We start from the raw sequence: 16,093 nt of genomic DNA, 5'->3' as shown, positions 1-16,093 counted from the left end.
AGACATTACTTTCAATTCTTTATGATAATTATAAAAGGATTGGGCGCCCACCAGATTGCTGATTTTCCCCCACATATCTACTCATTAATTGTAGAAACGGCAACTGGTTCTTGGTGAGGAGATATAAAAGTTAGCAGGACAACCAAATCCACTGCTGCTATTTCACTGGCTTGCGGCCAGAATGAGAGAAGTTGGCTGCATCTGCACCACTATCCAAATAGCTCAAGATTCTTGGAAAACACTTCATCTGAAGCCAATTATACTTCAGTGCTGAAAGATGCACAGGATTTAAAAAAAATTATTTTCATGATATATTAGCTAACCCAACATCATATATACAGAACTACCAGTTATGCTTTCTAGACCATGAAAATAGCCATGCGAATGTGGAAAATAGCCATGCTCAGTGGATTTTTAATGAAAATGTGAGGAACAAAAAATACTTTTTTTTTTTGCATTGGTGCTGTACATACTGCTGGAAAAATAACTATTTCAAAATCACATGGATTATGCAGATCACCATAACTTTTATAGACTGATTGCAGATCCAAGCCAGAGGGATTGTGGTTAGGGGAGAAGGCTCAAGAATAAAATTAATATAAATCAAAGCACTGGGAAGTGAAATGGTTTTTAAAATCCATATAGGCAGACAAGATAGTGTCTGGACTGTGAATTTTAGGCACTGAACCTATCTGGCAAAACATGAAAACCCAACGGCAAGTCACTGGAGCAGAATTTCAACTCACCTGGACATATTACTGGCATTACTGCCAGCCACCAGTTTAGAAACCTTCCGATTTCCATTTCCATTGATTTCAATACACCAACTTTGTGGCGGGTATCAAGTTTCAAGTTGAAAATGGAAACAGAATTAGGCCATTCAGCCCCCCGAGCCTGTTCTGCCATTCAATTAGACCAAGGCTGACCTGTACTTCAACTCCATTTGCCCACCTTTGATCCATGCCCCTTGATACCCTTAGCTAATAAAATTAGTCAATCTCAGTCTTGAAAATTTCCACTGATCCAGCATCCGCAGCATTTTGGAGAAAGAAAATGTCAGATTTCCACAATGCGTTGTGTGGAAAAAGTGCTTCCTGATTTTACTTCTAGCTCTAATTTTAAGATGTTTTCCACTTCTGGATTCATCCACCAGAGGAATTAGCTTCTCTGTATCTACCCTATCGAATCCCTTTATCATCTTAAAACACATTGAGTAGATCCCCACCTCCTTTAACCTTCTGAACTCCAGGGAATACAAGACTAGGCCTCGTAATTCTACACTTTAAGCCCAGGTATCTTGCTGGTGAATCTGTACTATACCCCTTCAAGGCCAATACATTGTTCCTTAAGTGCAGTGTCGAAAATTGAGCACAGTACTCCAGATGGTCTAACCAAGGCTCTTACAACTGAAGCATCACTTCCACACTTTTTTGTATTCGAGCCCCCAGGAGACAAAGGCCAACAACCACTAGATGTTTTGTATCTGTGCGCTAGCTTTTAGTGATGTATTTACCTGGACACTCAATTCCCTTTCCTCCCCCATAGCTCCTACTCTTGCACCAGGAAGAAAATATTTGTCTTTCTCAGATTCAAAGTGATGACTTCACACTTCCACACATTGAATTCCATCTGTTGCAGTTTTGCCCACTTCATCTGTTAATGGCCCTTTGCAACATCCTGCTCCCATCTACTCAACTTACTGTGTCTCCTAACTTAGTGTCATTTGCAAACTTGGATACACAACTCTACAAAAATCAAGTCAATTGTCTTGTAGTAGCCCATTCCAATAGAAGAAAATGGTTTCAAAGGCTCCTCACAGTGGTGGCAGGTAGGGTAGAGGGGAGGGTGTAAAATGAAGCCCAACATTTCACTCATCAAAAACGAAACAGAAAATTAACTCTTCACACATAGACTACTGCTGATACTGAAGATAGAGAAGGTGACGGTGTTGTGCTGCAGCATAGTGGTGCTTTGACAAATTATATAAATGGTGTGAAGTGACAAGTTTGCCCTAGAAATTCTCCATAGGGCAACATTATAATTTCAGCTAATCCGAAGAGGTACTTTCCCCCATAGGATCATCTCTTCCAATTCCAAACAGCTGAATTAAGAGAGCAATAGGCAACAGTTACAGGAAAGTCACCTGAGAATATAACAGGATAAGATCAAAGGAGGAGGAAATAGTGTATGGTACTTAAAATTAAAAGCCCAGAAAACACATTGAAAGTGGAAGAGCAGGGAGAATGTTAACTCTGGGAAGAACTGGATCAGGCCACAGGATATCTGGTGCGAAATTATAGCCCTGTTCTATAATAAGGCATTTGCAATAAAGTTTTATAATTTATATTCTATCTGATCAAAAACCTTTAACTTTTTTCTGTTGGCTATCATAACATAAGTAACAGTAGTAGGCCATTCAGACCCACCAGCCTGTTCCGCCATTCAATTAGGTCATGCCTGATCCGTACCTTAACTCTATCTAACCACCTTGCTATGTAATCTTTGATACCCTTGCCTAACCTAAATCTAGCAATCTCAATTTTGACATTTTCAATTGATCGAGCCTCAACAGCCTTTTCGGGGAGAGTTTTCTTGATTTCCACTACCCTTTGTGTGAAGAAATGCTTCCCGATGTCGCTCCTGATTGGCTCAGCTCCAATTTTAAGGTTATTCCCCTTGTTCTGGACTACCCCACCAGAGAGGAAATAGTTCCTGTCTATCTACCCTATCAAATCCTTAAATCATTTTAAACATCTTCATGCTTCCTAGAACCTCCCGGGTAGTTTTGATCACTTCAGTAATCACATCTGATTAACACATGTGACCATTTGATCCACAATTTATTTTACAATACTGGCACTAAATTATGTTGTTTAAACATTATAATGTCATCTCTCTTAGGTGGTCCCTCATATCGAAGATGACTTGCTTCCACACCAAAAAGGGAATGAGTTCACAGGTGTTTCAATGAAGGACCTAATATTCCAGATCCCAAATTACATGTTGAAGGGTGGAAGATGCCTGTGTGCTTGGATTTTTTTAATTGTGGTGGCCGTTGCACACCAGCCACCACATGGGCTTAACAGAGCTAGGTCTTGGTCCAGTGGCAAGGATTAACCAAGACGACTGGAGACCAGCTTTGCTGCACGGACCTAATACGTACACATATAGCAGTGTGGTGGAAGGCTGCTGACCTCCAATTGAGAAAACTGCAGATGGCCTTGGAGGACGACCATGAGCAGCTCTGGGCCAAGAAGGCCCGGCTTCAGATTGCACTATTTCAACCTGAGCTGGCTGACAGACAACAGCAAGAGCACTGGCATAGTAGAGTGGTGGGAGCAGCAATGTTGAGCAGGTTCGTGCTCCATGGAGCTCTCCCACGATGGCATCTCAGCAATCCTACTGGTCTGTTGGGGATCAGATTGATGAACTGCTGTGATGCCCTGGTAGCCCCTTTTGAACAGTGGTATCCAGAGCCATGGTGGCAGCAGTCTGAGCTTGCAAGGCAACAGTCTGAGAGATGTTTTTGCTTCAATGTGGGAAAATGTGAGGTCATCCACTTTGGCAGAAATAATGGAAAAGCAAATTATAATTTAAATGGAGAAAAATAACAAGTGCTGCAGTACAGAGGGACCTGGGGTCCCTTGTGCATGAAACACAAAAAGTTAGTATGCAGGTACAGCAAGTAATCAGGAAGGCAAATGGAATGTTGGTCTTTAGTGCAAAGGGGATGGAGTATATCATAGCTACTTGAGGGAAGACTGAATGACAAAATAAAAGAATACCTTCATCACTAAAATCCAGCTCTCAAAAAAACAAATGAACAAAATGTGTATATGGGTGCAAACATCTACAACCAGCATGCACGACATTCAAAGAATTTCCACAGGAGTTGGCGAGAAAGGTTTGGCCCTCTTTCAAAAAGGAGTCCAAATAAGATGTAGTGAGAAGATAAATACACAGAGTCATGCAAATGCCAGTTTAAAAAGTACAAAAACATCGAAATTCTTAAAAGGGCGCTTCCTTCATGAAAAGTTGATTGTTTCACCAACAAATGGGGCTGGACTGCCAAATAAAGTAAATTCCATCAAAAACATCACATCATATCACATGGTGCGATTATGACTTACGTGACATGCAACTCTTTTCTCCTCTACCTGGCCCCCCCACAGCAAGTAACCCCAAGAGTAAAATCTATTAAGTTTGGCTTTATTAAAATTACTCTTTCAGACGAGTAAAACAAAAACACTATGGGGTTTGCTGACCGAGGAAGGTTTTATTGCTGATGGCAGAAACCAGGTGTCATAATTCAGTTTTGGTTTGAAGCTAAATAGAGTATTAAGGGACTTAGATTAGGGGCCGAGATTAATAACTAAAATCTAAATCTAATTAATTAAATACATTATAGATGGCAGATCAGGTGATGTGTTTCTGCTGTGGTATATGGGAGTTGGTTTACCCCATTGAGTTTCATCGCGACCACATCTACAGCAAGTGTCTGCAGCTTGAGGAACTTCGGCTCCGGGTTGATGAGCTGGAATCTGAGCTGCAGACACCATGACACATCAGGGAGGGGGGAGAGTTACCAGGACGCTGCGATCCAGGAGCTAGTCACACCAATTAAGAGTAATTAATTCAAATTCGATCCGTAGTCAGGGGCAGGAGGGTGTGACTATGAGTGAGGAAGGTATGGGGACTCCAGATGGAGTGATGGAGGGGCCTCGATCCTTGCTCTTGTCCAACAGGTTTGAGGCTCTTACTCGCTGAGTGGATGAGAGCAGGGACTGCAGGGAGGATGAGGAAACTGACCACAGCACCGTGGTACAGGAGGCCATTCAAGTGGGGGGAGTCAAAAGAAACGTTGTAGTGGTAGGCGACAGTATAATTCGGGGGATAGATAAGGTTCTCGGTGTTGTGTATCTGTAAAGCATGCACGCCCATGTTCCGCCACCAGGGAGCGCATCCTCTGAAGTCCCAAGGGATTCCAGCATCCCTTCGGAGCACTGTATATAAGCCGGCCCCTAAGGCCTGTTCCTCACTCTGAAGTGTCTTAATAAAGACTGAGGTCACTGTTACTTTAACCTCCCTGTGTGCAGTCTCATCTGTGTTCGGAACACAATAACTGGCGACGAATATACGAATCCAACACAAAGATGCAGCAAACTGTGGGCATCCTGGAGAAGTTCTCTGAGCATGAGGACTGGGAACAGTTAGACCAGTACTTTGTAGCCAACGAGCTGGACGGAGAAGGAAGCACTGCAAAAAGGAGAGCTGTCCTCCTCACGGTCTGCGGGGCACCGACCTACAGCCTCATGAAGAATCTTCTGGCTCCGGTGAAACCCACAGATAAGTCGTATGAGGAGCTGTGGACACTGGTTCGGGAGCATCTTAACCCGAGGGAGAGCGTGCTGATGGCGAGGTATCGGTTCGACACGTGCCAGCGATCTGAAGGTCAGGAAGTGGCGAGCAACGTCGCCGAGCTAAGGGGACTTGCAGGACTATGTGAGAGTTTGATGGCTATCTGGAGCAAATGCTCAGAGACTTTTTTGTACTGGGCATTGGCCACGAGACCATCCTACGAAAACTTTTGACTGTAGAGACACCGACCCTCAGAAAGGCCTTTGCGATATCACATGCGTTTATGTCCACCAATGATAACACCAAACAAATCTCTCAGCACACAAGTGCGAGCAATGTTCATAAATTAACTGGAACTGTGTTTGCGAGCAGAAATGTACAGGGCAGAAACCACGAGTCTGCAACTGCCAGCAGGGCTCAGATTACCCAGATGATTCAGAGTCCGCAACAAAGGATGAATGCAAGACAATTCACACCTTGTTGGCGTTGTGGAGGCTTCCATTCAGCCTATTCATGCCGCTTCAAAGGGTATGTTTGCAAGAGCTGTGGAACAATGGGGCACCTCCAACGAACTTGCAGATCAGCTGCAAGCTCTGCAAAACCTGCTAACCACCACATGGCAGAGAAAGATCGGTCCATGGTGGATCAAAGCAATTTGGAGCCTCAGAGAGAGGAGGCAGATGCTGAAGTACACAGGGTGCACACATTTAACGAAATGTCCATCTATAATGCGAAATGTAAATTTGAATGGCTTATCCATAGCCATGGAACTGGACACTGGCGCTAGCCAATCCACAGTGAGTAAAAAGATGTTTGAGAGACTGTGGTGCAACAAGGCACTCAGAACAGCCCTGAGCCCCATCCACACGAAACTGAGAACGTACACCAAAGAGCTCATCACTGTCCTGGTCAGCGCGATGGTTAAGGGCATCTACGAGGGCAGGGTGCACGAACTGCCACTCTGGATTGTCCCGGGCGATGGCCCCACACTGCTTGGAAGGAGCTGGCTGGGCAAAATCCACTGGAACTGGGATGACAACCGAGCGCTATCACATGTCGATGAGGCCTCATGTACCCAGGTTCTTAACAAATGTCCTTCCCTTTTTGAGCCAGGCATTGGAAACTTTTCCAGGGCGAAGGTGTGGATCCACTTGGTCCCAGAGGTACGACCCATTCACCACAAGGCGCGAGTGGTACCTCATATGATGAGGGAGAGAGTGGAAATCAAGCTGGACAGGCTGCAACGCGAGGGCATCATCTCCCCAGTGGAATTCAGCGAGTGGGCCACCCGATTGTTCCAGTACTCAATAGCACGGTCAGGAGTAACTATGAATCGTTTCTCACTACAGGACCAATACCCGCTACCTAAGGCAGACGACCTATTTGCGACACGGGCAGGAAGCAAGACGTTCACCAAGCTCGATCTGACTTCAGCCTACATGACACAGGAGCTGGAGGAGTCTTCGAAGGGCCACACCTGCATCAACACGCACAAGGGACTGTTCATCTACAACAGATGTCCATTTGGAATTTGGTCGGCTGCAGCGATCTTCCAGAGAAACATGGAGAGCCTACTCAAGTCGGTACCATGCACAGTGGTTTTTCAGGATGACATATTGATCACGGGTCGGGACACCGTCGAGCACCTACAAAATCTGGAGGAGGTCCTCCAGCGACTGGATCGCGTAGGGCTGCGGCTGAAGAGGTCGAAATGCGTCTTCATGGCAACAAAAGTGGAGTTTTTGGGGAGAAAGATCGCGGCGGACGGCATTCGGCCCACAGACGCCAAGACAGGGGCTATCAGGAACGCACCCAGACCACACAACGTCACGGAGCTGCGGTCGTTCCTGGGACTCAACTATTTTGGCAACTTCCTACCGGGTTAAGCACCCTCTTAGAGCCCCTACATGTGTTATTGCGTAAAGGTGAGAACTGGGTATGGGGGAAAAAAAACAAGTAATTGCTTTTGAGAAAGCCAGAAACATTTTATGCTCCAACAAGCTGCTTGTATTTGTATAACCCGTGTAAAAGACTCATGCTAGCATGTGATGCATCGTCGTATGGAGTCGGGTGTGTATTAGAACAAGCTAACATTGCGGGGAAGTTGCAACCTGTCGCCTATGTTTCCAGGAGCTTGTCTAAGGCCGAGAGGGCCGACAACATGATTGAGAAAGAGGCATTAGCGTGTGTGTTTGGGGTAAAGAAAATGCATCAGTACCTGTTTGGCCTCAAATTTGAGCTGGAAACTGATCACAAGCCCCTCATATCTCTGTTCGCTGAAAACAAGGGGATAAATACTAATGCCTCAGCCTGCATACAAAGGTGGGCACACGCACCATCAGCGTATAACTATACCATCCGTCACAGGCCAGGCACCGAGAATTGTGTGGATGCTCTCAGTCAGCTACCATTGCCCACCACGGGGGTGAAAATGGCGCAGCCTGCAAACTTGTTGATGGTCATGGAAATTATAAATCACCTGTCACAGCCCGCCAGATTAGGACTTAGACCAGCCAAGATCCTCTGCCGTCCCTAGTAAAAAAAACTGTGTACTGCATGGGAGCTGGGCCAGCGTCCCCATTGAAATGCAAGAGCTAATTAAGCCGTTCCAGCGGCGAAAGGACGAGCTGTCCATTCAGGCAGACTGCCTGTTGTGGGGCAACTGCATAGTGCTACCCAAAAAGAGCAGGGAGACGTTCATCTCAGATCTCCACAGCACACACCCGGGTATAGTAATGATGAAAGCGATAACCAGATCCCACGTGTGGTGGTCCGATATCGACTCTGACTTAGTCCTGTGTATGGCAATGCCGCGTGTGTGCTCAGTTGAGTAGCACAACCAGAGAGGCACCACTAAGTTTGTGGTCCTGGCCCTCCAGAATATAGTCGAGGATCCATGTAGACTATGTGGGCCCGTTTCTTGGTAAAATGTTCCTGGTGGTGGTGGATGCTTTTTCAAAATGGATTGAATGTGAAATAATGTCGGGAAGCACCGCCACCGCCACCATTGAAAGCCTGAGGGGCCATGTATTCCACCCACGGCCTGCCTGACATGCTGGTCAGTGACAACAGGCCATGTTTCACCAGTGCCGAATTTAAAGAATTCATGACCCGCAATGGGATCAAACATGTCACCTCGGCCCCGTTTAAACCAGCCTCCAATGGGCAGGCAGAGCAGGTAGTACAAACAATCAAACAGAGCCTTAAACGAGTCACAGAAGGCTCACTCCAAACCTGCCTGTCTCGAGTACTGCTCAGCTACCACACGAGACCCCACTCGCTCACAGGGGTGCCCCCGGCTGAGCTACTCATGAAAAGGACACTTAAAACCAGACTCTCGCTGGTTTACCCCAACCTGCATGATCAGGTAGAGAGCAGGCGGCAGCAACAGATGGTCGCGCCACTGTGTCACGGGAAATTGATCTGAATGACCCTGTATGTGCTAAACTATGGACATGGTCCCAAGTGGATCGCAGGCACGGTCATTGCTAAAGAAGGGAGTAGGGTGTTTGTAGTCAAACTAGACAATGGACAAATTTGCAGAAAGCACCTGGACCAAATGAGGCTGCGGTTCAGACTGCCCTGAACAACCCACAGCAGACACCGCCTTTTTCGAGCCCACAACACACACCCAAAGGATCAACGACACCACGCTGGACCAGGAAATCGAAATCATCATGCCCAATAGCCCAGCAAGGCCAAGCTCACCCAGTAGCCCTGCAGGGCCAACAACACACCAGGACAGACATTTGTATCGAGGCGGTCCACCAGGGAAAGAAAGGCTCCCGACCACCTCACCTTGTAAATAGTTTTCACTTTGAATTTGGGGGGGGGGGCGGGGAAAGAGTGATGTTGTGTATCTGTAAAGCATGTACTCCCATGTTCTGCCACCAGGGAGCACATCCCCTGAAGTCCCAAGGGATCCCTGTATCCCTTGGGAGCACTGTACATAAGCCGGCCCCTAAGGCCTGTTTCTCACTCTGGAGTGTCTTAATAAAGACTGAGGTCACTGTTACTTTAACCTCCCTGTGTGCAGTCTCATCTGTGTTAGGAACACAATACTCTGCAGCCGAGAGCGCAAGTCCTGAAGGCTATGTTGCCTACCCAGTGCCAGGGTTAAGGACATCTCCACAGGGATGGAGAGGAACTTAGAATGGGAGGGGGAAGATCCAATTGTCATGGTCCACATAGGTACCAACAACAAAGGTAGGAAAAAGAAAGAGGTTCTGCTGAGGGATTATGAGCATAGAAACATAGAGACATAGAAAATAGGTGCAGGAGTAGGCCATTCGGCCCTTCTAGCCTGCACCGCCATTCAATGAGTTCATGGCTGAACATGCAACTTCAGTACCCCATTCCTGCTTTCTCACCATACCCCTTGATTCCCCTAGTAGTAAGGACTTCATCTAACTCCTTTTTGAATATATTTAGTGAATTGGCCTCAACAACTTTCTGTGGTAGAGAATTCCACAGGTTCACCACTCTCTGGGTGAAGAAATTCCTCCTCATCTCAGTCCTAAATGGCTTCCCCCTTATCCTTAGACTGTGTCCCCTGGTTCTGGACTTCCCCAACATTGGGAACATTCTTCCTGCATCTAATCTGTCTAACCCCGTCAGAATTTTAAATGTTTCTATGAGGTCCCCTCTCATTCTTCTGAACTCCAGTGAATACAAGCCCAGTTGATCCAGTCTTTCTTGATAGGTCAGTCCAGCCATCCCGGGAATCAGTCTGGTGAATCTTCGCTGCACTCCCTCAATAGCAAGAATGTCCTTCCTCAGGTTAGGAGACCAAAACTGTACACAATACTCCAGGTGTGGCCTCACCAAGGCCCTGTACAATTGTAACAACACCTCCCTGCCCTTGTACTCAAATCCCCTCGCTATGAAGGCCAACATGCCATTTGCTTTCTTAACCGCCTGCTGTACCTGCATACCAACCTTCAATGACTGATGTACCATGACACCCAGGTCTCGTTGCACCTCTCCTTTTCCTAATCTGTCACCATTCAGATAATAGCCTGTCTCTCTGTTTTTACCACCAAAGTGGATAACCTCACATTTATCCACATTATACTTCATCTGCCATGCATTTGCCCACTCACCTAACCTATCCAAGTCGCTCTGCAGCCTCATAGAATCCTCCTTGCAGCTCACACTGCCACCCAACTTAGTGTCATCCGCAAATTTGGAGATACTACATTTAATCCCCTCGTCTAAATCATTAATGTACAGTGTAAACAGCTGGGGCCCCAGCACAGAACCTTGCGGTACCCCACTAGTCACTGCCTGCCATTCTGAAAAGTCCCCATTTACTCCTACTCTTTGCTTCCTGTCTGACAACCAGTTCTCAATCCATGTCAGCACACTACCCCCAATCCCATGTGCTTTAACTTTGCACATTAATCTCTTGTGTGGGACCTTGTCGAAAGCCTTCTGAAAGTCCAAATATACCACATCGACTGGTTCTCCCTTGTCCACTCTACTGGAAACATCCTCAAAAAATTCCAGAAGATTTGTCAAGCATGATTTCCCTTTCACAAATCCATGCTGACTTGGACCTATCATATTACCTCTTTCCAAATGCACTGCGATCACATCCTTAATAATTGATTCCATCATTTTACCCACTACCGATGTCAGGCTGACCGGTCTGTAATTCCCTGTTTTCTCTCTCCCTCCTTTTTTAAAAAGTGGGGTTACATTGGCTACCCTCCACTCCATAGGAACTGATCCAGAGTCAATGGAATGTTGGAAAATGATGTCAATGCATCCACTATTTCCAAGGCCACCTCCTTAAGTACTCTGGGATGCAGTCCATCAGGCCCTGGGGATTTATCGGCCTTCAATCCCATCAATTTCCCCAACACAATTTCACGACTAATAAGGATTTCCCTCAGTTCCTCCTCCTTACCAGACCCTCCGACCCCTTTTATATCCGGAAGGTTGTTTGTGTCCTCCTCAGTGAATACCGAACCAAAGTACTTGTTCAATTGGTCCGCCATTTCTTTGTTCCCCGTTATGACTTCCCCTGATTCTGACTGCAGGGGACCTACGTTTGTCTTTACTAACCTTTTTCTCTTTACATATCTATAGAAACTTTTGCAATCCGTCTTCATGTTCCCTGCAAGCTTCTTCTCGTACTCGATTTTCCCTGCCCTAATCAAACCCTTTGTCCTCCTCTGCTGAGTTCTAAATTTCTCCCAGTCCCCGGGTTCTCTGCTATTTCTGGCCAATTTGTATGCCACTTCCTTGGCTTTAATGCTATCCCTGATTTCCCTTGATAGCCACGGTTGAGCCACCTTCCCTTTTTTATTTTTACGACAGACAGGAATGTACAATTGTTGTAGTTCATCCATGCGGTCTCTAAATGTCTGCCATTGCCCATCCACAGTCAACCCCTTCAGTATCATTCGCCAATCTATCCTAGCCAATTCACGCCTCATACCTTCAAAGTTACCCTTCTTTAAGTTCTGGACCATGGTCTCTGAATTAACTGTTTCATTCTCCAAGCTAGAGCAGCTAGAGTACAAATTAAAAAGCAGAACCACAAAGATAATAATCTCTGCATTACTACCTGGGCCACAAGCAAATTTGCATAGGGTAAATAAGATCAGGAAGTTAAACATGTGGCTCAAAGACTGGTGAGGGAGAAATAAGTTTTGGTACATGGGACACTGGCACCAGTGCTGGGGTAAGAGGGAGCAACTCCATTCGGATGGGCTCCACTTAGACCATGCTGGGACTAGGGTCCTGGCGAATCAAATTACATGGGCGGTAGAGAGGGCTTTAAACCAATTAGTGTGTGGGGGGGAGGATTCAGGTGAGTGAAAATTTTAAAAGTCAAAAAATAAGGAGAAGGTAATAGAGCAGGGTAGCACTGGGGGAAATGAAAAGCAGAACGTGCCAGGAAGGGACAGAATGTATAAACATAACGGTGAATCAGAAAGTGGGGTCAAAGCAGGAAAAAAAAGGTAAAAAAAACAAATTTAAAAGCTCTTTATCTGAATACACACAGCATCCGTGACAAAATAGATGAATTGACAGCACAAATAGATACAAATGGGTATGATCTGATGGCCATTACAGGGACCTGGTTGCAAGGTGACCAGGACTGGGAACTAAATATTCAAGGATATTTGACAATTCGGAAGGGCAAACAGAAAGGAAAAGGAGCTGGGGTAGCAATGTTAATAAAAGATGAGATCAGTGCAGTAGTGAGAAATGATATTGGCTCAGAAGATCAAGACGTTGAATCAGTTTGGGTGGAGATAAGGAATAATAACGGGAAAATGTCGCTGGTGGGTGTAGTCTACAGAGCCTCTAACATTAAGCTACACTGTTGGACAGAGTATAAATCAAGAAATAGTGGAGGCTTGTAATAAAAGAATGGCAATAATCATGGGCGATTTTAACCTTCATATGGATTGGACAAAGTAAATTGGCTAGGATAGCCTTGAGGAAGAGTTCATCGAGTGTATCTGGGATAGTTTTCTTGAACAGTACGTTGCAGAACCAACCAGGGAGCAGGCTATCTTAAATCTGGTACTGTGTAATGAGACAGGATTAATAAACAATCCCCTAGTAAAGGATCCTCTAGGAATGAGTGACCATGACATGGTTGAATTTCAAATTCAGTTGGAAGGTGAGAAAGTTGGTTCTCAAATCAGGGTCCTAAACTTAAATAAAGGAGACTACAAAGGCATGAGGGCGGAGTTGGCAAACGTGGACTGGGAAAATAGATTGAAGTATGGGACGGTTGATAAGCAGTGGCAGACATTTGAGGAGCTATTTCATAATTCGCAACCAAAATATATCCCAATGAGAAGGAAAGACTGTCAGAGAAGGGATAACCATCCGTGGCTAACTAAGGAAATAAGGGAGGGCATCAAATTGAAAACAAGGGCATACAATGTGGCCAAGGCTAGGGGGAGGCCAAAGGATTGGGAAATTTTTAAAAGCCAGCAAAGAACTAAAAAAAATGATAAAGAGTGGGTAGATTATGAAAGTAAACTAGTACGAAATATAAAAACAGATAGTAAGAGTTTCTACAGGTACATAAAAAGGAAAAGTGTAAGTAAATGATGGCCCCTTAAAGAATGAGACTGGGGAGTTAATAATGGAGAACAAGAAAATGGCAGAGAGATTGAGCAAATATTTTGTAGCGGTCTTCACGGTAGAAGACATTAAAAACATCCCAATAGTGGATAATCAAGGGGCTCTAGGGAGGGAGGAACTTAATACAATCACCATCACTAATGAAGTCGTACTCAGTAAAATAATGGGACTAAAGGCGGACAAGTCCCCTGGAACTGATGGCTTACAGCCTAGGGTCTTAAAAGAAGTGGCTGCAGAGATAGTGGATGCATTGATCGTAATCAACCAAAATTCCTTGGATTCTGGGGCGGTCCCAGCAGATTGGAAAACCGCAAATGTAACGCCTCTATTTAAAAAAAGGAGGCAGACAAAAAGCAGGAAACTATAGACCAGTTAGCCTAACATCTGTTGTTGGGAAAATGCTGGAGTCCATTATTAAGGAAACAGTCGCGGGACATTTGGAAAAGCATAATTCAATCAAGCAGAGTCAACATGGTTTTATGAAAGGGAAATCATGTTTGACAAATTTGCTGGAGGTCTTTGAGGATGTACCGAGCAGGGTTGATCGGGGGAACCAGTGGATGTAGTGTATTTGGATTTCCAGAAGGCATTCGATAAGGTGTCACATAAAAGGTTACTGCACAAGCTAAAAGTTCACAAGGTTGGGGGTAATATATTAGCATGGATAGAGAATTGGCTATCTAACAGAAAACAGAGAGTCGGGATAAATAGGTCATTTTCTGGTTAGCAAATAGTAACTAGTGGGGTGTGGCAGGGATCGGTGCTGGGGCCTCAACTATTTACAATCTATATTAATGACTTGGATGAAGGGACAAGTGTAATGTAGCCAAGTTTGCAGATGATACAAAGATGAGTGGGAAAGCAAATTGTGAGGAGGGCACAAAAAATCTGCAAAAGGATATAGACAGGCTAAGTGAGTGGGCAAAAATTTTGCAGATGGAGTATAATGTGGAAAAATGTAAGGTTATCCACTTTGGCAGAAAAAATAGAAAAGCAAATTATAATTTAAGTGGAGAAAAATTGCAAAGTGCTGCAGTACAGAGGGACCTGGGGGTCCTTGTGCATGAAACACAAAATGTTAGTATGCAGGTACAGCAAGTAATCAGGAAGGCAAATGGAATGTTGGCCTTTATTGCAAAGGGAATAGAGTATGAAAGTAGAGAAGTCCTGCTACAACAGTACAGGGTGAAGCCACATCTGGAGTACTGTGTACAGTTTTGCTCTCCATATTTAAGGAAGGATATATTTACATTGGAGGTTGTTCAGAGAAGGTTCACTAGGTTGATTCCAGAGATGAGGGGGTTGACTTATGAAGATAGGTTGAGCCTATACACATTGGAGTTCAGAAGAATGAGGGGTGATCTTATTGAAACATTTAAGATACTGAGGGGGCTCGACAAGGTGGATGCAGAGGGGATATTTCCACTCATAGGGGAAACTAGAACTAGGGGACATAGTCTCAGAATAAGGGGCCATAGTCTCAGAATAAGGGACTACCCATTTAAAACTGAGGAGGAGGAGGAATTTCTTCTCTGAGGGTTGTAAATTTATGTAATTATCTGCCCCAGAGAGCTGTGGAGGCTGGGTCATTGAATATATTTAAGGCAGAGATAGACAGATTTTTGAGCAATAAGGGAATAAAGGGTTATGGGAGCGGGCAGGGAAATGGAGCTGAGTCATGAACAGATCAGCCGTGATTTTATTAAATGGCGGAGCAGGCTCAAGGGGCCAGGTGGCCTACTCCTGCTCCTATTTCTTACATTCTTATGATCTTAAAATAGGAACACATTTTCCTCATGCAACTGATGTTGCAATCCATGTCAAATGTCTGAAAATGTCTCTTCAGATACCTGACAATAAAAAGCAATTTCTTCACCCCACCCCAGGAATTGAATTTGCTGTGCGATACCCAACACTGCACGACCTCAATGTCCTGTTTGAAACTCCATATCCTACTCTTTAGGAAGGGCACATATTTCCACCTCCATAATATCATCCATCTTCACCCCCACCATTGCTGAAACCCTCATCCATATTGTTTCATCATCCCCAGCCTCAACTTCAAGAATCTCCTTGCTGCTTCCAAGTTTAACTGTACATAAACTCATCCACAATTCAACCCCAAGCATCCATTCCTGCATCTTTTTCTCACCACCCTTCATTGACTACCCATTACCCAAATGCACTGAATTCCAAGTCCTCATCCATTTTACCAATCTGTCTGCAGCCATACTGACCTACCTCTGCACCCCCCTCCCTTCTAATTCTAGCCTCCTTGGTGATAGAGCTTTAAGTCATCAACCCTCAAAAATCTTTCTCAATTTGTTTTTGCAACCATGCAGTCACTTGCCTTAATTCTACTATTATTTGACAGCCATTTTCAGCACTGAGCACTTAAAAAAAGTAAAGAAAGACTTGCATTTATATACAGCCTTCAAATGCCACCGGACGTCCCAAAGCGCTTTACAGTCAATGAAGTGCTTATTGAAATGTAGTCACTGTTGTACTGTAGGAAGTAGTTGTCAGGACAGGCACAGATCAACGGATTACCAAACAAAACATAAGCACTATTAGATCTCAGGACGGAACTAAATTCAGTCATATTCTCTTCCCTATCTTT

General features: G+C 44.9%; 1 protein-coding gene across 2 annotated transcripts in view; it reads right to left on the bottom strand.

Annotated features, from left to right (window-relative positions):
- hs1bp3 (HCLS1 binding protein 3) overlaps positions 1-16,093 on the bottom strand; it is a 206,074-nt gene that overhangs the window by 104,806 nt on the left and 85,175 nt on the right. The gene's annotated exons all lie outside the window — the stretch shown is intronic.

Source organism: Pristiophorus japonicus, chromosome 7 (assembly GCF_044704955.1).
Source record: "Pristiophorus japonicus isolate sPriJap1 chromosome 7, sPriJap1.hap1, whole genome shotgun sequence".
NCBI lineage: Eukaryota > Metazoa > Chordata > Chondrichthyes > Pristiophoridae > Pristiophorus > Pristiophorus japonicus.
Note: the sequence above shows the minus strand (reverse complement) of the source record. Positions and strands in the feature narration are given on the sequence as shown.